Genomic DNA, 23,199 nt, shown 5'->3' with positions numbered 1-23,199 from the left:
TTAACTTTTACTGCAATGAAACACATTCAAAAGTCAGTGGTCAATATGTCTCCTGATTGCCAAGAAACAACCTAATTTGGAAGTATTCCTCTGCCCCAGGGGGAGGCCCCATGTAAATTAAGGGCCTGGGCCCAGCTCTCCAACCATAGCTCTCGACCGACAACCCCCCCCCCCCCCCCTTCCCCCCACCCCTCTCCCCTACCCAATATAGATGGTAATGGGTATGGTACTGACCATAGAAACAAACATTGGGCAGTGAATGAAAATTGGGTAAACTGATTGCAGCTGTGACCAGGTTGGAATCCAGAATAGATGTTGCAGAAGGCTCTAGTGCAGTATGTTTGATCAGGGCTCTTGAGAGTGTGGGAGACTTGAAAGGCGTGAGTTCCTGGTAGAAAACTAGGTTTTTGGGTTGAACAGTTCAGGAATCACCACAAGCTAGACCTCAGACGTCTGGCTGTCCTCGAATGGACAAGATCTGCAGATCTTTGAGTCTGCATCCACATGCCTGTGGTTGCAAATACACAAAACCAATGACAACTATCAATTGCGCATTGTTCAGTATTACTGATTGTCATCTAGAGTAGTGAAGGCACACTCAATAAGACTGAATCCAATGTGATTGGCACATTTGGAGAGCAGAATGGAGTTTGACCACTTCCTGGTGGGGAGAAGAAAAAACTTTCTTATATTACAGTACATATATTTATTTTCAAAGATGGGAACTAAGCAACTATTTGGAGGAAACTCGTGCTGGAACCAGTGATGAAACCATGTCAGGCACAGTTGCTAAAGCAGAAGTATTTTATTTTTGTCAAATGAATAATCACTGATAAGGAGAAAAGGCATGCTTTGCACTCTGAATCTTCTCTATATTCACACAGCGTATGTTATTACACCTTCTACTGATTTGGTCTAGAAACATCTTGTATAACTATAAACTTTTTTTTCTCACGCCATCGACCATTGGGGGAGTTGAGATGACTCGCTATGATGTTGATTGTAGGCCCAGAATGCTCCATTTGGTATTTGCCATCTTCATATGTTTTGTTCCCTTGGGTTCAGAAGCACAAAAAAAGTTGTGTGACCAAAAAGTTATAAAAGCAGAAATGACATCGAGATTTAAGACTGAATGGTGACTAGGGGAACGTAATAAAGCAGTGATGTAGAATATGCAGGCGAAGGCACAGATACCAACAATCAGCTGCAACACATAAAGGAGCCTGTGTTTGTCAATGAAACCAAACATCAACCACAAAGGTAAGAGGACCCTGAAGTAAGACCAAATAGACTTCAATCATGATCCAAAAGTAACAGGTCTTTGTAGGGGGATTTTGGCGACAGGAGGCTGGAGAATGCATAATCAGGACCAGCTGTTCTTCCCAGGTCTCACTGTAACATCGAAGGAAGAGACAGTGGGACATTCACTCTTTAGGTTTTGCTCTAAATGCCACCACTAGTTGGCTATGAGTGATGTACAAAAAGTATGTATCTTATTTCAACCCAGGGTCCATAGGTCTGCAGGGTGTAGAGCTTTGCAGCCCTCCAGCATAAGAGTCTAAAGACAAGAATTATTTTGGCCACATTATGCTATAGCTGAAGGCTGTTCCCTAAAGTAACTAGAGCTATATTCAGAAGAAGAATCCAACTTAGTGGCAAATACTGAAAAGGCTCTTGGGGAACGGTGTGCATCAGACTTTGAAGAGTCAGTCCTGACAGATAGTATGTACTCTGAGTCTATACCTAAAACACTATCATAGTCTTGAAGAAGCCTAGCCTACAATGCCTCAGACGAAATGTCCCTCAGAGTCGACTGGTTTCTCAGACTAAGAAAAGGAATAGCTTGCTTGATGTTAGAAGAAAAACATTAGCAGGTCGAGGGAAGTAAAAAGGAAAAAGAAACCTCTTGGGTTGAAAGTTAAAGACGCCAGTGTGGGTAAACCTTAGAGCTCTGTCTTGACCCAGATGAGCCAGAGGAAGGTGATAGACAAAGATTCACCAACCCTCCAGCCCACGTCCATATAAAAATAACAATGTATTAACACGAGTTAGAAGCAAAAGAAATGGCTATTGACTGCGAAAAAGAAAACTTAGGGAAACAAAGTGGTAGCATTTAAAATCTGAAAGAGACACGTTAGTGATAGATTCCTTACCTTAGAATATCCCCTGTGCGTCGGTAGGCGTCATCCGCGGCTCCGCGTCCGTCGTCGGCGTCGTTAGCGCCGGAGTACTTAGCCGCCGCCCTCGCACTCTGACGTCAGGTTTTTTTTCCGGGCCAGCTAGCGCAAATCCAGAGAAGCTCTACCCCTAAGTCACTTTTTGACTAAACTTTTTTGATCTTTTGATCTGGTTTTTTCTCGAGTCGTGCGACTCCTACGGTGCCGGTAGGGATGCCCGGGTTCAAACCCTGCTCCAAGTGTAGCCGAATGATGTCGGTTACCGACCCCCATCGCCGCTGCCTTCAGTGTCTAGGCCTCGACCACGACGACCGTACCTGCTCCGACTCCCTCGCCCTGACGTCTAAGGCTAGGCGGGAGCGGTCCCGCAAGCGACTTGAGATCCGGCAGTCGGCCCTCGCCGTTCAAGGTCCCGGTCCCACAGGAGGTCGAGGGACCGTTCGCGGGGTCGGAGCCCTCGTAGCTCCGAGAGTCGGCATCGGTCTTCGGGATCAAGATCCTCCGGTATGAGGCATGAGAGGTCGGAAAGGCGCCGTCGCTCTTCCGACCCAACCGACACTTGCGCAACGCGGCTGGGGATTCGGGTGACACCACCCACGCAGCTCCAACGGAGTCGCGGGCGCCGCAGCCTGCCCCACACCTTCCGGTCCCTGGGCATAATGCGACGCTTGAGGAGGTCGAGCGGTACCTCATGGCCATGAGATCTCTCCCTCTTCCGCCGGGTTCCGTTGCGCCTTCGGGCCCAACGGTCCCGGCTGGGGGGCCTAGCGGGTCGGGTGCTTCGGACCCGACGCCGCCGGGTGCTCCGGCCACGATGCCGCCGGCGACTTCGGTCCCGGCACCGCAGGCCCCCACTGGATCCGCTTACGGATCCGGGTCGACGCAGGTCGACCTCACCGATGCAGGCCCTTAGAGTGTCACCCCCGGCACCGCCTACGGGCGACGCCGTCCCCGATCCTGCCCTAGGTTCGCCGCTCTCGACGTTGTTTGGAGACTTTTATTTCCACGAACCGGCCCCATCCTTTGAACCTTAATTTCAGGTGATGGGTGACGAGGGAGATTGGGAGGCTCTGGCACAGGAGTACCAGTCTCAGCAGGACTGGACATGTGAGCTTGGGGATGCCAGTGGACTGGAAACCTCGCCAGACACTGTTTTTGTCTCTCCTCCAACCGTGGCTACAGAGGAGGGGGCTGCCTAAAGTGTAGTGTTGACTGACGGCCAAGGCATTGGGCCTGGAGCTCCCCGTCGCGGCCGTGAGGACTAACCTCCTCACTGAGGTCCTTAAACCGCAGGCAAGCTCAGCTGAGCCTCTACTGCCGTTTACTGAGGCCCTGTGTGAAGTTCTTTTGGGCACTTGGTCCAAGCCCGCTACAGGTCAGCCTGTAGATAGGAACGTGGCTAGACACTACCGCCCGCCTTGCTTCTTGTCCACCCACCCCCGAGAGCCTGGTTATCCAGGCCTCTACTTCCCAGACCGCATTCCCGACGGCTCTGCCCGATCGGGAATCCAAGAGGTACGAACAATTCGGAAAGAAGGTGTTCTTGTCCCTGAGTTTGGGACTGCGGTCAGCCAATATGCATGCATCTTGGGCCGCTACACCCACACTGTGGGACACTGTCGCGGACGTGCTGCTATGTCCGGAGGAGGCCCGGACTAAACTCGCCCAAGCCCTTGCGGAGGGTCGAGATGCGGTACGCTATTCCATCGGGTGTGGGCTGGATACCACGGATTCACTGGGCAGAGTGATAGGAACGACGGTGGCAGTTCGACGCCACGCCTGGTTGAGGAACGCCAACTTTTCGGCTGATGTCCAGGCCACCCTTCTGGACATGCCGTTTGATGGCCGTCGCCTCATTGGTGACCAGGCAGACCAAGTGCTTGAGCGTTTTAAGGACTCCAGGGCTACGGCCAAGTCCTTGGGCCTCTCGGCCCCACGCCAGCAAATGGGTGCCTTTCGCTACTTCCGAGGCCAAGGAAGGGGCGCTCCCACATGTGCTGCCAGCCACACGCCGCAGACTAATACACAGCGCGGTGGTGGCCGTGGAAACCGCCATGGGTGCGGTCAGGGACAACGGCGAGGTCAGTCCACACCTTCCCCTGCAGCATCCGCCTTAAAACCCTCCTAATCCGTGCTTTCAGGCCCATGTGACGCCAGTGGGGTGCAGGGTTCGCCATCACCACTTCCACTGGCGCACTGTCACATCGGACATGTGGGTGCTGCAAATCGTCCGAAGGGGCTACTCCCTCCCCTTCGAGACGACTCCTCCAGCCATGCCACCGCAATACCACCTCGTGTAGGGGGATCATTTGCAACTTCTGCAAGAGGAAGTTACGGCCCTCTTGGCCAAGGGGGCCATCGAGTGCGTTCCTGGGCCAGAAGTAGGGTGTGGTTGTTACTCCCACTACTTTCCGGTACCCAAAAAGGGCAAAGGGGGCCTACGCCCTATCTTGAACCTACGGAACGTCAACGGCTTCTTCGGGAAGGAGAAGTTCAAAATGCTGACATTGGCTCAGGTCTTAGCTGCCCTGGACCCAGGAGACTGGATGGTAGCGTTGGACTTGCAGGATGCTTATTTCCACATTCCCTGTCCTGCCGGCCCACCGGCGCTACCTGCGGTTTACGGTAGGCCACGAGCACTTTCAGTTTACCATGCTCTCCTTCGGTCTTACCAGCGCCCCACGGGTGCTCACGAAAGTGATGACGTAGGTCGCAGTTCATCTGCGCAGGTTAGGGGTTTCAGTCTTCCCCTACCTCAACGACTGGTTGTTGAAGTCGGGCTCACCCCATACAGTTGTCAGCCACCTCCAGACAACGGCGGGCCTCCTGCACCAGCTGGGGTTTTCCATCAATGTGCCGAAGTCACACCTGTGCCCCTCTCAGAAGCTCCTCTTCATCGGAGTGGTTCGCGACTCGGCGCAGTTTCGGGTTTGTCCTCCCGAACAGCGGATCCGGGATATTCAGGCTCTGATTCCACTCTTTCAGCCTTTATCCCGGGTACTGGTCAGGTTGATGCTGCGGCTTCTGGGGCTGATGGCCTCCTGCATCCTTCTGGTGCATCACGCCAGGTGGCGGATGCGGGCTCTGCAGTGGGACCTGAAGTTTCAGTGGGCCCAGCATCAGGGCAACCTGTCCGACCATGCCATGATCTCGGAGGGCACTGCAAGACAGCTGCAGTGGTGGCTCACGGATCGCGATTGGGTCAGCGGCAGATCCCTCTCCCTTCCCCAACCGGAGCACGTAATTGTGACGGACGCGTCCCTCCAAGGCTGGGGAGGCCACATGGGAGTGGCGGAGATCAGAGGCCTCTGGTCTCTGGCGGAGTCCCGGCTCCATATCAACCTTCTGGACCTGCGGGTGATTCGTCTAGCTCTGAAGGCATTCCTCCCCTCTGTCTAGGGGAGTGTAGTGCAGGTGTTCACGGACAACCCCACCTCCATGTGGTACTGCAACAAACAGGGCGGGGTGGGGTCGTGGACCCTCTGCCAGGAGGCTCTGCGCCTCTGGCAGTGGCTGGAACATCAGGCGTGACCCTGGCGGTTTAACACTTGGCAGGTTCTCTGAACGTCAGAGCGGACGAGCTCAGCCGAAGGTGCATGATGGATCACGAATGGCGTCTGAACTCAGACGTGGCGCAAGGCCTCTTTCTGCAGTGGGGAGAGCCTTGGTTAGATCTATTCATCACCAAAGAGAACGCGCAATGTCATCAGTTCTGTGCGTTGGAATTTCCAAGGCGGCACTCGCTCGGGGACGCTTTTCGTTGCGAGTGGAGTTGTGGTCTGTTGTACGCCTTTCTGCCTATACCACTTCTGCCTAGAGTGCTGAAGAAAGTCAAGCGCGACCGGGCCCAAGTCATCCTTGGGGCTCCGGACTGGGCGTGAAGGTACTGGTATCCCATGCTACTCAGTATGTCAGTCGATCCCCCGATTCGTCTGACTCTTCAGGAGGACCTTCTGTCGCAGCAGCAGGGGACGGTCCTCCACCCGAACCTGTCCAGTCTCCTCCTCCATGCTTGGAGATTGAGCGGCGACAGTTGAGGCCATTTGACTTGCCTCCTGAAGTCTTTAATGTCATTCTGGCAGCCAGGCGTTCCTCCACAAAGTCGGTATACGCCTGCAGGTGGAACAGATTTGTGGCATGGTGCACAGCAAAGGCTGTGGATCCTCTCAATGCCCCTCTTTCTGAGGTTCTCCTCTTCCGTCTTTCTCTTGCCCAGCAGGGCTCTGCTCTGGGCACTATCAAGGGCTACCTTTCTGCCCTTTCAGCCTTCCTAAGGCTACCTGATCAGCCTTCTTTGTTCAAGTCCCCCATTGTAAACAGATTCTTAAAGGGCATCACTCATATGTTCCCTCCTGTTCCTTTTGTGATGCCCCAGTGGGACTTGAACCTGGTTCTAACTTACTTGATGTGCGCTCCTTTTGAGCCGCTTCATAACTGTCCTCTCCGTCTTCTTACACTTAAGACTGCTTTCCTGGTTGCCATCACCTCTGCCAGGAGAGTGAGTGAGCTCCAGGCTCTTTCCTCTAAACCTCCTTTCCTTTCTGTCCATCCGGACAAGGTTGTGTTGCAGACAAACCCCTCTTTCCTGCCCAAGGTAGTCACAGCCTTCCACATCGGGCAGTCCATCACCTTGCCCACCTTCTTTCCACCTCCGCATCCCTCGAAAGAGGAAGAGAGGCTCCACCGTCTGGACCCAAAACGTGCACTCTCTTACTATCTGGATCGCACATGCCAGTTCCGGGTGGATGACCAACTCTTTGTTGGTTACGTGGGCGCTAAGAAAGGACGGGCGGTGCACAAGCGGACCATCTCTCGGTGGATCGTGTTGTGCATCCAAGCGTGTTACTCTTTGGCTAAGAAGGAACCTCCTGTTGGGCTGAGGGCCCACTCCACTCGGGCCACGGGGACTACTACTGCCCTGGGCCGAGGAGTCCCCTTGCAGGACATTGGTCAGGCAGCTACGTGGGCCTCACAGCACACGTTCGCAAGACACGACTGTCTGGACAGCCAAGTCCGGAAGGATGGCTTCTTTGGCCGTTCCGTCCTCCAGGACTTTTCTGGTGTGATTATTGGTTCGAAGACCCACCACCGGGGTTGGTATTGCTGGGGTATCTATTTTAAGGTAAGGAATCTATCACTTACGTGTCTCTTTCAGATGCACAAGTTACTACTTGTGTAACGATATATCTGTAAGAGACATTAGTTAGTGATAGATTGCTTACTGACCCACCCATCCTCCCCATTCTGCGAACCGATATCTAGGGTTAAGGTCATCCCCTTTCAGGGCCCTAGTTTCATGGCACCAGTGTTGGTTCTATCATGGCTCTGCGTATCTGGCGCGGAAAAGGCGTGTATAAGAACTGACGTCAGCTCGCGAGGGCGGCGTCTAAGTACTCCGGCGACGTCATTCCGGCACTAACGACGCCAACGGCGGACACGGAGCCGCGGATGACGCCTACCGACGCGCAGGGGTATTGCTACGCAAAGGTTTCCAGATCCAGTCTGACGCCTGGGGATATTCTAAGGTAAGGAATCTATCACTAACTAATGTCTCTTACAGATATATCGTTACACAAGTAGTAACTTGTGCATTAATGCATTTAATAATACACCTAGTTCCTATAAAAAATTGCACTCAATAGATCACAAGAGACATTGGTATGAAATAAAAGATGAACGGAAAGGGTATACTCGGGCTGCATCCCCTGAACCACAGGTTATAAAATCTTCACTTGATTCCAATGATATGACAGGCTGTCAAATGTGCTCAACAGGCACCCCTGCCTCCAAATTTCGTGCTACAAGCAAACATCATTAATAACACATTCCCAGGGTATAATGTGTTTGGAAGTGTTTATGATTTTCCTGAGCAAATGAAGGCACCTAATAATGCCGCCCTAGCCATGGGTGCCTTGCAAACAAACAAAGTATTTTTAGGAGAGTGAGCGTCAGCCGGATGGGTTGGGTTGAATCCTTTTTAAACAACACCCCTTTTAAGAGGTGCAAGCCTCAGGTAGTCGAGGTACTAAGCGGCGACAAAAGGCCACAGCTAACAACCAAAATGGGAAATCCAGTGCCCTAAGAGATGCAGACCAAAATTAACAAATACCTTATTCATGTTTGCTCTTTATCGCAAAACTCCAGTTGCGGAGAGAATGGTAGATTTTCAGCTAGAGAGGCAAAAAATGGTGCCAGGTTTACAGGAAATGCAGGGGCAGGAGTTACATTGTCAGTGTTTGGACAGTTTGAAATGGAGACACAGAAATAGCAAAAGTGTAGAAATCCGAGACATCTGTGTGGATAGTGACCCAAAAGAGGAAGTTATCGTACAGTCCCAGACGTAGGACAAACAAATAAGGGTTGTTTTGTGATTAGAACTATAGATACGTTTTGTAATGCCTGCCATGGCAGATACAAGTCAAAGAACCAAACTTCATGGAGACACGTACAAGGACAAATTAAAAGACAAGAGTGTCTCCCTCTGGATATTAAGTTGAAGAAATTCCATAGGAGAAAACCCATTGATTTATTGGGGTATTTCAGTGCCAATACGTAGTATTAGCGAAAGAATGCTTATTTCAAGAAACGTGGCACCAGAAGGTTTCTGGCTTTACGGCTGGCATCACCAAGATCTGATTATCACAATTGATCCTAATCATCCCAAACAGGTGTTGGGTATGAGGATAACATTAGGACAGTGAAGGAGAATGATGAAATTGGAGATAGAGAAAATATGTTTTGTGGATGTGTTCAAGGACCAATTGGGCTTTTGAAAGGGTTCTCACATAAAATTAACCTGAGAAAGATTGTAATTCAATGTTCACAGGGCAAAAAACATTCACCTATCTGTGTGCGAATGTCTTAAGGAACAACTGGACATTTTTTGCAAAGAGGGAGTAATAGAAGAGCTTGCATCTTAAGAGTGGTTAGCACCCAAAGTGTTGGTCTGCAGATCGTGGTAAAATCAGACTTCGTATTTATTTGCATGACCTAAACAAGTGTGTTTGGGTGGACTGGCACCCCTAACCAAATATTGGTGAAATGTGATCCAAGCTAGCAGGTGCTGAACTAATTAACACACTTGGATGATCATCTGCGTATCACGAGATAGCCTTGCATGAAGAATTTAAAACTGTAACATAGTTTATTGCCCACAAAAGTGCTCATAGGTAGAAATGAATGCTGTTTGAGTTAATATCATCAGAGTAATGTATCAATTATTCAAGGAAACACCAAATGTGATGTACTTCCGAGATTATATAATGCTTTATATAACAGGGAAAGGACACAATGCCAAGTTGCTTAAGGTGCTACTTATCTTGAAAGACAATGGGCTGATGATAAAAAAAAGAAAAGTTAAATATTTCCCTAGAGAATGTGGAGAATTTAAGTCATACTCAGCTAGAAATGTATAGCATCCAAATCCAGTTTGATGGTGATGGTAGATGCCCCAAGTACTCTTGGCAAGGTACAGCTGAGGTCTTAATGGAGTTGGTGAAGTATTAAGTAAACGTGGGAGGAGTTCATGGACTTCCGCTACGCGGAACTTCACAAAGTGCAAAAAAAAACCTCTACTGCTCTACGCATAGCTCCGCAAGCAGCGGAGTGCAATAGATAAATGCTGTTCGCAGTGATTTTCAGTGCCAGCTGCTTGTTCGCACTGTGCAATAATTGCAAACAGCACCATGCACAGCGCAAGTGGGTGCTGCTTCCTTTCGAGTAGATTTTTACTCGAGCCACAGATTTCTCAATGCAAACGGACAGTTTCTCAACGCGAGTGGTCGCAAGCATACGTGACCACTCGCAATGAGAAATCTGACCGCACGTGTTGAGAAATCTCGCCGGGAGGTTGATTTTTCGTGCTCGCCAAATTGACGTTGACAAATGCAAGCGAGGAAAATAACTTTTTTCGGAACTCCGCAAGCTCCGCATAACGCGGAGTGCGGAAAACCCCGCAAGCTGAGTCACCGCCCAGACTTAGTATTAAATGGGATATATAGCAACATTTTTTGACGACTGTAAACATGAGAAAATTGTTAAACAGATTAGTACATTTGGAGCGATATGTGTCTGAATTAATTTATGGTGCTGAGGAAAGAAATCACCAGTGCTCTTGCCTTGAAGCTATTTTGATACCTGTGTAAAAACAGTGCTTATGACCGATGCTAGTAATGTCGATTTAGGTGCAGTATTCTTGCAGGAGCACAAAGGTCATTTTGAAACTTTACCTTTTGCTACAAGGTCGTTGAGAGGTTGTTAGCTCAAAATTTCAGCAATGGAGAAAGAGACCATGGGATGTTATTGGGGCATGGAACATTAATGCCAGTGCGTTTGGGAGCTGTATCTGATAGACATCTATCCGCAGATTCCTTACCTTTGAACTTCCGGGCGTCCGGCTGGGTCTGGAAGATTTTTCACAGCAGTACCCCTACGTGCCAAGCAAAACCAAAGGGGATGATGGACGGAGCGTTGAACATTGCAAGCACTCACCCCCAGTCAACCGATCTGGGTTTAATCCATCATCATTCTTTAGCTCACGCTGCCACCCCAGTTCAGACATGACCATATGCAAATCAGTCTGACCCTGTGCATCATGGGAACAGTCCAGCCCGAACTGCCAGGCCATGTCTTCCCTGGACCGGAAACAAGCATCCTGGGACCGGTGTCTGGCTAATCAGCAGTCATCAGCCAGGCTAGCTTGAATCCAGTGGCAAAGTGAGCAAGGGACCCACGTCTGGGCATACCCTGCAAAATTAGGGCAAACAAAGCAGAGCCAAAGGGGATGATGGACGGAGTGTTGAACATTGCAAGCACTCACACCCAGTCAACCGATCTGGGTTTAATCCATCTTCATTCTTTAGTTCACTCCGCCACCCCAGTTCAGACATGGCCATATGCAAATCAGTCTGACACTGTGCCTCATGGGAACAGTCCAGCCCGAACTGCCAGGCCATGTCTTCCCTGGACCGGAAACAAGCATCCTTGATATACGGGGAGTGTGCCCCCTACGTGCCGGTAGGTGGCATCGGTCAACTCCGTGTGACGTCATCAGTATCCTGTTCGTTGTGACATCCCGTTGTCAATATAACCACCACTCCGGAGGGTTGACTTCAGTTCTTTCCGCGCTCAATATCAGCGCCGATCCGTTGAAGAGAGCTACACTCTGTCATTTTTTGACAGACTTTTTTCAACTTTTGGTCAATTTAGTTAATGTATCTTTTCGAATAAGAAGACTTCAGGGTTCAAGCCGTGCTGCGCCTGTCGCCACACCATGTTGGTCACGGACCCCCATCTGCTTTGCCTTTGATGCCTGGAGAGCGACTAAGACTGCTGAGCTATGGCACCGAAGACTATGAGGGAGCGGTCCCTAAATCTTCTCGCAGTCCGGTGACCTGCACTGTGGGGGTTGCCTCGTCAGTCTCGGTCAAGGTCTCGGTCGAGAGGAAGGTCCGAGCATCGCTCCGGTGGGTCAAAATCCTCTTAGTCAAAGTCAGGTAAGAGGCACTACAAGAAGACGAAGCGTGCTTGGACTTCACCCCACCTATCTCACGACACGGCAGAGAAACCTCAGCGTTCGAGGCCCCATTCCGGGGAGCGGGTGCCTGGGTCTGCTCCGCGTTTCCCTCTCTTTCCGGGAGCGACCCCCGCCCAACTAAAAGAATTTTATGATTCCATGTATGCCACATTTGAGCAGCCTGATCCTGCCAGCGCGCCTCCGGGCCCTGCAGGCTCAGAAGATGGAGGGGCCCCGTGGGTTCCATGCCGGCGGCTCCAGCCATGACGCCACAGCCTCCGAGTTCCTGGGTCTGGACCGACGCCGGTCGCACCTCCACAGCAAACTTCCCCAGCATTGCGACTGGTGCTGAGATCCTCGGCACTGCGTCTGGTGCTGAGGTCCTCGGCATTGCGGACGCCCACCGTTGGCGCCTCCCACCGTTGGCGCCTCCCCTATCCTCATTACCGACTACACTGACGCAGAGACCGTACCGAACGAGCCATACAGCTCAATGACTTTTTTTCTGCCCTATTCAGAAGGGTTAGTAATGGAAGACAAGGATTGGGAGGGAGAGAAGGATCCCTTATAAATCCTGCAACAGCAGCAAGATATGGACTGATATGAGGAGTTGGGTGAAGCCAGTGATCTGGTCACCTCCCCAGACACTGGCATGCTTTCCCCCTCCTACTGTGGCTATGGAGGAGGGAGCATCTTTTGCCATGGTGGTGCGTAGGGCTGCCGAGGTCCTTGACCTGCAGCTTCCTTGTCCTTCCTTGTCCTTGACAGAGGTCCTGTAGCCTGGGGTCTCGAGTTTGAAACCCCTACTGCGTTTCAATGAGGCCTTGATAGATGTCCTTCTGGGGACATGTACTAACCCAGCACAAGGGCTCCTGTGAATAGGGTGATCGCCCACCACCATCGCCCTGCACCAGGTGACCCGACTTTCTTCACCACCCAACCCACCCCTCAAAGCTTGGTGGTCCAGAATTCCACTTCCCGTAGAGCATTCCCTGTCGCACCCCCAGACAGGTAATCCAAGAGGCTGGAAAACTTCGGAAAGAAAATGTTTTGCGGTCAGTGAAGACAGCATGCCTCTTGGGCCGTTATTCCCATTCCATATGCGATACGGTGGCCCAGGTGCTGCCCAGAGTTTTAGAGGAGGACCAGGCTCTCCTCTCCCAAGCTATATCAGACAGAAGGGACGCAGCTAAGTTCACAATCCGATGTGGCTTGGACATGATGGACTCGCTAAGCAGGGTGATTTCCACAACTGGCGGTGCGTCGCCAATCCTGGCTGAGAACATATGATGGCTCTTGTCTCTTCGGAGATAAGGCGGATGCTGCCCTTAAGCGCTTTAAAGACTTGCGAGCCACGACCACGTCTTTGGACCTCACAACCACTCCCTATGCTCCATCCGGTTTTCACTCCTTTCATTGCTATGGAAACGTATATCACCCGTGCCAACCCTACCCTGGCCAGAGGGCCCGCAAGTTCAGCAACCTCTGTGGGGCCGTGGATGCGGTTCACCCTGGCCTCGTGGTTCGGGAAACCAGAAGCCACCATCGCCTCCTCCACCGCAAAACCTTCCTAGTCCAATCCCCAGGATCTCTCTCGTCTAGTTGGTGGCAGAATACACCATCATCTCCATCGCTGGCAAAACATTGCATCAGACAGGTGGGTGTTGCAAATAGTCCGAAGGGTGTACTCCCTTTCCTTCGAGACTACCCCTCCATCCATGCCTCCACTGTACGATTGGCTGACAGAGGATCATCTTGCCTTGCTCCGCAAGGAAGTATCAACTCTCTTGGATAAGGGAGCTATAAAGAGGGTTCCCCGACCCGAAGTAGGCAGTGGTTGCTATTCCTGCTACTTTCTGGCCCCGAAGAAGGACGGAGGCCTTTTTCCTATTTTAGACCTCAGAGCCCTCAATTACTTCCTCAAAAAGGAAGGTGAGGTCCTTTCTGCTTTGGACCCAGGACACTGGATGTTAGCAGTGGACTTGCAGGGTGCCACCTTTCATATCCCCATCCTGCCTGCACATCGTTGAGCACTTTCAATTTGCATTGCTCCCTTTTGACCTCACCAGCGCCCCTCGAGTGTTCACAAAGGTGATGGCGGTGGTCGATTCCAGCCTCCCTTATCTGAACGACTGGTTGTTAAAGGCGTTCTCATTAAAAGCAGTTGTCTCCCACCTCCAGGCTACGGCGAACCTCCTGCAGTCGCTGGGGTTCACTGTCAACGTACCGAAGTGTCACCTAACTCCTTCACAGATGCTCCTTTTCATTAAGGGCGGTTTTGGACGCAGTTTCGGGTCTATTCTCCTGAACAGCGATGCCAAGATATTCAGGCTATGATACCGCAGTTTCAGCCTCTATCTGGGACTTTGGTGAGAATTACTCTGACGCTGTTGGGCCACATGGCCTCCTGCATCCTGGTAGTGACCCATGCACGGTGCCACATGTGGGCACTGCAGTGGGACCTGAAGTTCCAATGGGCACAGCACTGAGGAAATCTCACCTACCTGGTTCAGATTACAAAGGGCACTGCGAAAGACTTGCAGTGGTGGCTAACAAACCAACCAAAATTGGTTCAGGGGCAGACCCCTCTCCCTTCCCCACCCTGATCTTACAATAGTGATGGATGAGTCCCTTCTGGGATTGGGTGGCTATCTGAGGGGGTGGGGATCAGAGGTCACTGGTCTCCGGTGGAAGCCAAACTCCATATCAATCTCCAATAGCTTTGGCAATCCGGCTGGTACTAGAAGCCTTTTGCCATCAGTAAAGGGAAGGCTTGTACTCGCTCAGCAATGCTTTTAGTCGAGAGTGGAGCTCAGGCCACCTATATGCCTTTCCGCCCATACCACTCCTTCCCAGAGTGCTCAAAAAGATCAGGAGCGACCGGTCACAAGTTATTCTTGTGGCTCCGGACTGGGTGCAGAGAGTTTGGTATCCCAAGCTTCTAGACATGAGCATCGAGACTCCAGTCAGACTGCCTCTTCTGGAGGATCTTCTGTCGCAGCAGCAGGGGAGGGTTCTCCCTTGAACATGTCCACTCTCCACCTCCTTGCGTGGAGATTAGGCGGGACAGTTGACAGCTTTTGACCTCTCTTCCAAAATCTGAGAGGTTATCTTGGCAGCCAGGCATCCCTCCACTAAATCAGTATACGCCTGCCGATGGAACACATTTTGTAAATACTGTACAAACCGGTCTATCGACCCCTTATCAGCTGCATTATCTCAAGTCCTTCTGTTTATACTTTCGTTGGCCCAACAGGGCTCTGCTCTGGGCACTTTGAAGGGTTACCTTTCAGCCTTTCTTTTCTTCAGCTGCCTGATCAGCCCTCTCTATTCAAATCCCCTCTTCTGCAGATGTTTTTGAAGGGGTTAACCCATTTGTTTCCTCCATCATGCAGCAGTGGGACCTTAATTTAGTGCTTACTTTCCTGATGTGTGCACCATTTGAGCTGCTGCATAACTGTCCTCTGCGGTTGCTCACCATCAAGACAGATTTTTTAGTAGCTATCATCTCTGCCAGGAGAGTGAGTGAACTGCAGGCACTGTCCTCTGTGTCCTTACCTGATGATCTTTTCAGACTAGGTAGTACTCCGGACTAGGGCATCCTTTCTGCCTAATGTGGTACCACCCTTCCATCTAGGACAGTCGATTACCCTTCCCACCTTCTATGCACCCCTGCATCCTTCCAAGGAAGAGGAACGTCTCCATCGTCTGCACTCAAAAAGAGCACTATCGTTCTACCTTAAGCAAACCAAAGAGCTCCGGGTGGAGGACCAACTTTTTATTGGATATGTGGGTGCAAAGAAAGGTTGTGCTGTCTAGAAGAGGACTATATCCCGATGGGGTATACTCTGTATTAAAATTTGTTACACCTTAGCAAAGAAGTATCCCCCTGAAGGGCTTAGGGCCCATTCCACCAGGGCAAAGGCAGCCACCACGGCCCTCCAGCGCTGTGTTCCCATCTGACATATGCCAAGCTGCCACATGGGCATCTCTGCACACCTTCGCCAGACACTACTGCCTGGATTCCTAGGTTCACGGAGAAGGCCTGTTTGGTTGCTCTGTTTTACAGGAGTTTCTTTTCTAAGCCGTTCTGCAGTCCCTCCTACGGGGATGGTATTGCTTGGGTGTCTGTTCAAAGGTAAGGAATCTGCAGCGACATGTCTCTATCAGATGGACAAGTTACTTACCTTCGGTAACGCCTTATCTGGTAGAGGCATGATGTAGCCGCAGATTCCTTACCGACTCACCCATCCTCCCTGCACTGCGGAATTGGTTTTAGGTGTAGGGGACATTCCCTTTCAGGGCCCTAGTTGTTAATTTTTTAACCCACCATGGTAAGTCACTTCATGACTTCGCGGTTCTGGCGTGGAAAGTCGTGAAAAAAAGACAACAGCGCGCCGGAGTGGCAGTTATATTGATGACGCAGATGTCACGATGACAACTAACACAAGGCCATGTGGAGTTGACCAACGCCACCTACTGGCACGCAGGGCTACGATGAAAAATCTTCCAGATCCAGCCTGACATGTGGAAGTTCAAAGGTAAGGAATCTGCAGCTCGATCATGTCTCTACCAGATAAAGCCTTACCGAAGATAAGAAACTCGTCCGATTTGATGTACACTGATCAGTCCTTTTGTAGTGAAGTGGCAACCAGGGTCTGGCTGGCCTTTAGGGCAATCAGGCAATACCCAATGGCTGGTCTGACAGGTCAGTATGTGAGCCAGTTTTAGGGCCATTTGTGGGCCTGTTTTATGGTCTGCTGGACCGGTTTTTACTGTTGATTTCCCTGATAACAAAACAAACTTTGTCTCCAGCAACCTTAGATCCATGTAGTCTTCCATGCCTTGCAAAACACTTACACAGCATATCTTTACAAGTTGAAAAGAGCCCCAATTTGCAAACGTGCCACTTTTTTAGATATCTAGGTCACTAATGAGGGCCGTTTTTAGGTTTCGCCTGGCGTTCGCTGCACAGCAGCGTTTGTGCATGCGAAATCCTTATGTTAGAATATTACGGGGACTTTGTCCCGCCTGCTCTTCCATTGGCTAGCTCCATAAATGGAGGCTAGCCATTGGAAGACATGGTTGTCCATCACTGTTTCCCCCGTCACGACGCGATTCGGGGGCATTTCCGTGTCTTTTTTTAAGTCCCGCCCGCTCCTCTTCCCATTGGCTGGAATTTTACCTTCCAGCCAATGGGAAGGGGAGAGCACGAAAAACATGCCCCCGAATCCCTACAGGGCGCGCTGTGCTTTCGCTTGTTCATAAGTCTGTCTGTTGTAGTGTCTTTCCCATTGCTTATGGTGTCCATTGGCGCTGCAATCCGTCAGACGGGATTGTGGCGGAGCGCAGAGACCAGTAGTGTGTTTTTTGTTGTATTAAAATCCCAGAAGCAGTTTACATTCTTGGAAGGGAAGGGTCTGTACCGGTAGCAAAACAGTTCTGACCGTCACTCTAACAACCTCTTGGGAAATAATGGATATTTTTATGGCCCTTTTATTCTTGTAATGTGACTTTGTTGCTGAATTCATTAGCCTTGGACCACGGGGCCTGTACGTTCTGTCTACTGTGGAAAATGATTCGAATAGCTAACTAAGGTAAAATTCCTCCCATGTGGGCATACGCCATACTAGTTCCTCTAATAGTGCAGCTGTTCACCTCCCACTCCCCTCCCCTTCCCTTCCCTCCCCCCTCCCCTCCCCCTCCCCTTCTCCCCCCTGTGTGATTTTCTAACACTAGTGCAACATGTACTTTGTGACTCGAGTGTTTGTTCTAAAAACAAAACTGGGTCTTTGGGGGCGAAGAACGCATCATCTGAATCTCCAGGGATTTGTTTGAGTCTGTGCCAGTAACCACTTGCGCAAGCAGGTCAGAGTAAGGCATTTCTGTCAATGTTTCCATCGGCGTTGCTTTCACCTTGCCCCCTCTGCTGCCCAGGTGAGGGAGATCGGTCTGATTTAAATGAGCACCTGCCCTTTTCACTCAGGGCTGAAATGAGTCCCGCAATGGAGTTTTGCAACGGTACACCAGAAGTCCATGAATTTGTGTTGTTTTAGAAATTATTTTAATGCCCAATTAAAATGTTGATTGCGTTCAAGTCTGTTCCTTTCAAAGCCGTCTTATTTTTGGATCGAAATTGACAGGGATTGCTTCGGTGTTTGCTAAATTATCAACTAAAAGCAATGGATCGACTTGTTAGAACGAAAAGCCTCCGATATCAAGATCTTGCATTTAACAGGTTTTAGTATTTTCCCCCTTGGAAACGGTCATGAATTTTCCAATTTACGGATGTTCACTTAAATTAGAACTGTGGCATAGTGTTACTTTTATTGGTATGTTTAATTTAAAAGTTAAGTGTAATGGGTCGGAAAAGCAGTGGTTTTAATATGACCCGCAAGTGAAGTGGCCACCCCAAACTAACAGTTGTTACAGGGGTGCATTCACAGCCCAAATAATAATGCTAATAACTCGAGTTTCCTGCAGGGCTCCATACAACCCTTCTGTCGTCTCCAAGAGCTGTGAACCGCGGTTGCAGGTGGCATGTCAGGATGCTCGCCTGTCCTTGCTTGCTCATAATATCATAGTATCGGTTTCCATACATTTGTGTATATGGCTGGCCACTTGCGGGTTGCAGGGCTTGATAACCTTTGCTGTGTTTACATCTGGGCCGAGCCTTCGTGCAGACGGTGGGTGGAACAGTGGCTGCATGGTGGCTTGTGGCCGGTTTGCACATAATCCTCCTAGTGGTAGAAAAGAGAGTGGGAGGGGCTCAGAAGAGTTACCTTTCATATTTAATATAGCTTTGACAGCGACTGAACGCAATCCAAGCTCTTCAGATTTATATCAGGACCCGGCATAAATCGTGTGCAAATCTGAAACTATGCTCCTGTCTCACTTTGATGTGAGAATTTATCTGTGCCCTGCTGTCGGCTAGCACACTCTGATCTTGGGCACTTCTAGTCCGAGTTCTCCGTTGGATTAACTTCTCATTTCCTTCCAACTTCTGGCCTTTGTTCAAATGGATTATAGCAGGAAAGACGTGTGCCCCGTATTTGTAATTGTGAACTCTCATTGCTGCTGCTGCTGCTCTCACAAGGACTGTTCCAAGGAGGTGAGTAGCTATCACAGAGACTGTATTGGATTTACTGTGTCTGAATTTTTGGTATCAGGTTATTTTTGAAGTAAAATGGTGGCTTGGTTGAAACTCAGCTAGGTTCTTCCGAAACGCAGAGTAATATAATCCAACTCTGGCATCCGAGTAACACAAGTCCTACTCCATTCAAAGTGTTAATACAAACATGACCGGCGCAGATCCTAGACAGTCGTAGCGGTTTTTACCTCGTTATTGTTCATGTAGCACATTTGGTACTTGCCATGTTTGTGCTTGCTTTTCACAACTTAAAAAAAAAAAAAAATCTGCCCTGCCGAGACTGAAACTCCAGTTCTCCAAAACTTGTATATAACAAGTCCTTTTAGTTCTTTTTTTTACTCGATACTGTAAAACTGAGCTAAAGGTATGCTTCAATCTTGCACAGTGTTTTAGTTCCTATTTCTTCTTACTGGTTCCTCAGTTTTCTGCTGTGGGGTCGCCTTTACCAATTGTTTAGCTGTATTCTAGTGCTCTTCTCTCCCCCTGGTATAGCGCTTTTCCCGCAAATAGTACACAGGTGGTGAAAGGTCCATATTGCATTGTAATGTTTTGTAGGCAAATTCGTTCTCAATTTTGATGACCTAGCTAAACAGAAAAATCACTCCGCACTTATCTCATATGGGTAAATGTTCATCATTCAGTTTGCAACTTTTATCCTTTCGGCACTTATGGAATGCTGCCTCCTTTTTGACACCTGTTTGTCAGGGGTCTTCCCTTCCACATTTAAAGAGATGTTGGAGGGCTGCAGAAAGAATGACATTTTCTTGTCCTCCCACACAGCCCTAATGAAAACAGTTTAGTAATCTATTTTCTTACCTTGCTTAAATTTTAAAAACGACACCAAGCAAGATGTTTTACTTATGGATAGTTTTCCAGCGCTGGCAGGTGAATGTGGTGAAAGAAGCACTGTTATTTTTTACTTGCAAGATTCGAATCCCCGTTTAATTGATGTTACCGTTTAACGTCTAATGGTTAAAATTCACTTTGGCAATTATGTCCTTCGCATGACCATTTTATAAGAAATTCTAGTGTTAAATTCAGTCGCATCACAGAGAAATTGGGTAGAATTACTGGCAAACACCGACTCTCGCTAAATGAAATAGTCTAGGTTGGTTCAGCAGTTAGTTACTGCTTATCTAATTTTACAATTAAGAATTAGAAATAAACCCTTTTGTCAAACATTCACTCTTGGATTGCCACAGTGTGAAAAATAATAATCATAAATATACCTATCTCATCAACATGTCCTACTTTGGCCAATCCATTGACACTTTTTCAAACAGGCACCAGGGGAATCGATGCAAATCTGAGCGCTTGATAAGCTTCGTATAGTTAAATTGCTACATAAATAATGCAACTCGACCACCCACGAAAGTGCTTTAGGCCTTTAAAGAGTATGGAAAATGCTAAATAAATACTGATGCCGTAGAATGTTTGCTTTTTCCTTCACATAGTAATGAAATCTTGGTGTGACTGGAAAATACAGTTTAAAGACTGCACAATACTCTTATTTTATTCATATAGATTCTAATGTCATTTAAGTTCACTCCATCCTTCTAAAAATGATCATGCACCATATTTATGAATTGTGAATCATTTGCACTTTAGTTTCTGATTATTTGCCTTGCATCTCTCAAGGTGTCTTTCAACAAGATTAAGCATAGTTTTTTGTTAGTAGTTTTCTTTTTCTTTTCACGTTACTTTACGGGAGGGGAAAGAGAAGTAGAGTATTTTTTTTGCTTACTTCATAGAGATGTCACTCCTGCCCCTGTGCAGCAATATTTAAAAAACATTCAGTGACACCAGCTAATGTAGCTGTTCTCCTAGAGGCACACTCACGGTTATAGGGCAGCTCGTTTGATATGAATGTCTGCATTCATTGAATAGTATATTTTTAAAAGTCTCACTCAGGCACTCACTCATTGTCACTTTAACTCGCTAAGTGAGCATGAATTCTTTCCCCGAGATACTCACTCTCTGATAGTCACTAGCTGACACATAATTTCGAGGCACTCACTGTCACTGACTCAACCTAGTCAAGCTTTTACTTTTCACTGATTGCCAACACTCCCATCTACACTGGCTCAACAGATTCTCATTCACATTGACTGACTCATTCACTCAGAGACTGAATCTGCCTCTCAATGATAACCGAGTCACTACCTCACTCAATATTAGCAGACTATGTAATCCAGCTAATACTCGCACTCACTCACACACACTCAGTCTTTCGAATGAGTGATCTGAGGAGTAACTGTGTGTGTGTATATAAGTCCGTGAGTGAGCTGCTTTGTCAGTCAGTAGGTGTGTGAGGGACTCTGTCAGTGAACAGACCTGTAAGTCAGTTACAGTCTCAGAAAGGCATTAATAGGTGAAAGTGTGGTAGTCATTGCTACATTAATGAAGTGAGTCGGCTCGTTAACAATTTGTCTCAGACAGTTTGAGTCCGCAAGTTAATCTTAGTAGTGAATAGCTATCAGAGTTACTCAGGGACTGATGGAGTCAATGAGGGATGTATACAGTCCAAATTTTATTAAATCAGTGAGCGCCTCTGATCTTTTTAGGTTTCGCCTGGCGTCCACTGCGCAGCAGTGTTCGCCAGGCGAAATCTTTTGAGCTTCAGTAGGGGGCTTTAACCAGCCTCTCTCTTCCATTGGCTAGCTCCATAAATGGAGGCTAGCCATTGGAAGAGATGGTTGTCAATCACTCTTTCCCCCGTCACGACGCGATTCGTGGGCGTTTCAGTCTCTTTTTTTAAGTCCCGCCCCCCACACTCTCCCTCTCGCCGAGGAGTTGTCCATGTTCTCTATCCTCCCCTTCCCATTGTTGTGCCTTGTTTTTACATTTATTTATCTACAGTCCCCCACACTTCTTTAGGTCAGCAAGTACCTCAAAAGCCACAGCAGGCACATGGGAGCCCCTTGCATGGAGCGTCCTCCTCGTGTCTGTGAGGTTGGGGCCCGCCCCTTCCGTGATGTCAGGGGTGTCCCCGTGACATTACAGAAGGGGCGGGCCCTGCCTTTGCAGTCACGAAGGGGTAGCTGCCTGGTCCCCTGCAGCCGCCGCCATTGGGATCCACGTGGGATCCATGTATATGCCGCAATCAGCCCCCAGAGCAGCGCCATTGGTAAGCGGGCTCTGGGGGCTTCACTTTTAAAACATTGCCTCGAGCCCCCGGGTCGCCCAAAGCCATCCCGTAATGCCCCAGATCCTGCATCAGCCCCGGAGCTCCGCACCTCTGCAGAGTGCTCCAGGGCTTTATTTTTAAAAAACGGATCCTCAAGCCCCACAGGAGCCCCCAGAGCCGCGCACAGGACATAGCGGACTCTGGGAGCCACCACAGCCGCACAAAACCCCTGGAGCTCCACATGAAGCGCAGCAGGCTCTGTGGGGGCTTCATTTTTAAAAATCGGGGCCTCGAACCCCAGCACGGCCTCACAAGCTCCCAGAGTACCACGCATGGAAACGGTCTCTGTGGGCATTTATTTTTATTAAAAAGGACCTCGAGCCACACCGACCATACCGCAGCACAAGTCCCGGAGCCCTTCACTTGGCCCGAGGGTTCTGGGACCTTTATTTTTTTAATAATCGTGCCCCACACAACTGCAGCAATGATCCCCCCAGAGCACCACGCAGGGAAGCGGTCTCTGGGTGCACTTTATTTTAATAAAAACGGAGCCTCAAGCCCCAACACCCCGGCCATCTTCATTTATGTATTTATTTTAAAAAAAATACTGGGGCCTCAAGCCCTCCAAAGCCTTGTTCCTCCTGTAATGGGAACATGTCGTTGAGGTGACTGTAATGTGATCGTTTGGCGAAGAATTTGTCCATTAGGATAGTTTTGGTCTCCTTTTTAGGTCTCCGTCTGCGAAGGCTGCGCTTGCGCAGTCTTGCAGGGGAGATCTTATGTTTTTCAGTAAGGGGCTTAAACCTGCCCCTCTTCTCCATTGGCTGGCTTCCTAAATGGTGGCCAGCCATTGGAGGAGAGGGGCGTCACTCCGTTTAAGCCCCGTCTTTTTGGGATTTGGGGGTGTGCTTTTTACTTTCTTTCTCTCCTTTTCCCATTGGCTGGAATTTTACCTTCCAGCCAATGGGTAGAGGAGAGAAAGAAAACCACGCCCCCAAATCCGAAAATCACGGGTCGTTTTTCCGAGGCATTTCTGCTTTGCCTCGGAGAAATGTGGTCATGTGGAGTCTCTCCTGGTCGCGGCCCGCAGCTTGGATGACGTAGGTAAGCTCTCCCTCCACCCCGTGCCCCCTTGTTGAGTGCTTGCTCTCCTGCCCCCCCCCATCGTTGCTTTTGCTTGCTCTTCTGCCCCCCCTCGTTGGTTGTGCTTGCTCTTCTGCCCCCCCCCCTC

Source organism: Lissotriton vulgaris, chromosome 9 (assembly GCF_964263255.1).
Source record: "Lissotriton vulgaris chromosome 9, aLisVul1.2, whole genome shotgun sequence".
NCBI lineage: Eukaryota > Metazoa > Chordata > Amphibia > Caudata > Salamandridae > Lissotriton > Lissotriton vulgaris.
Note: the sequence above shows the minus strand (reverse complement) of the source record.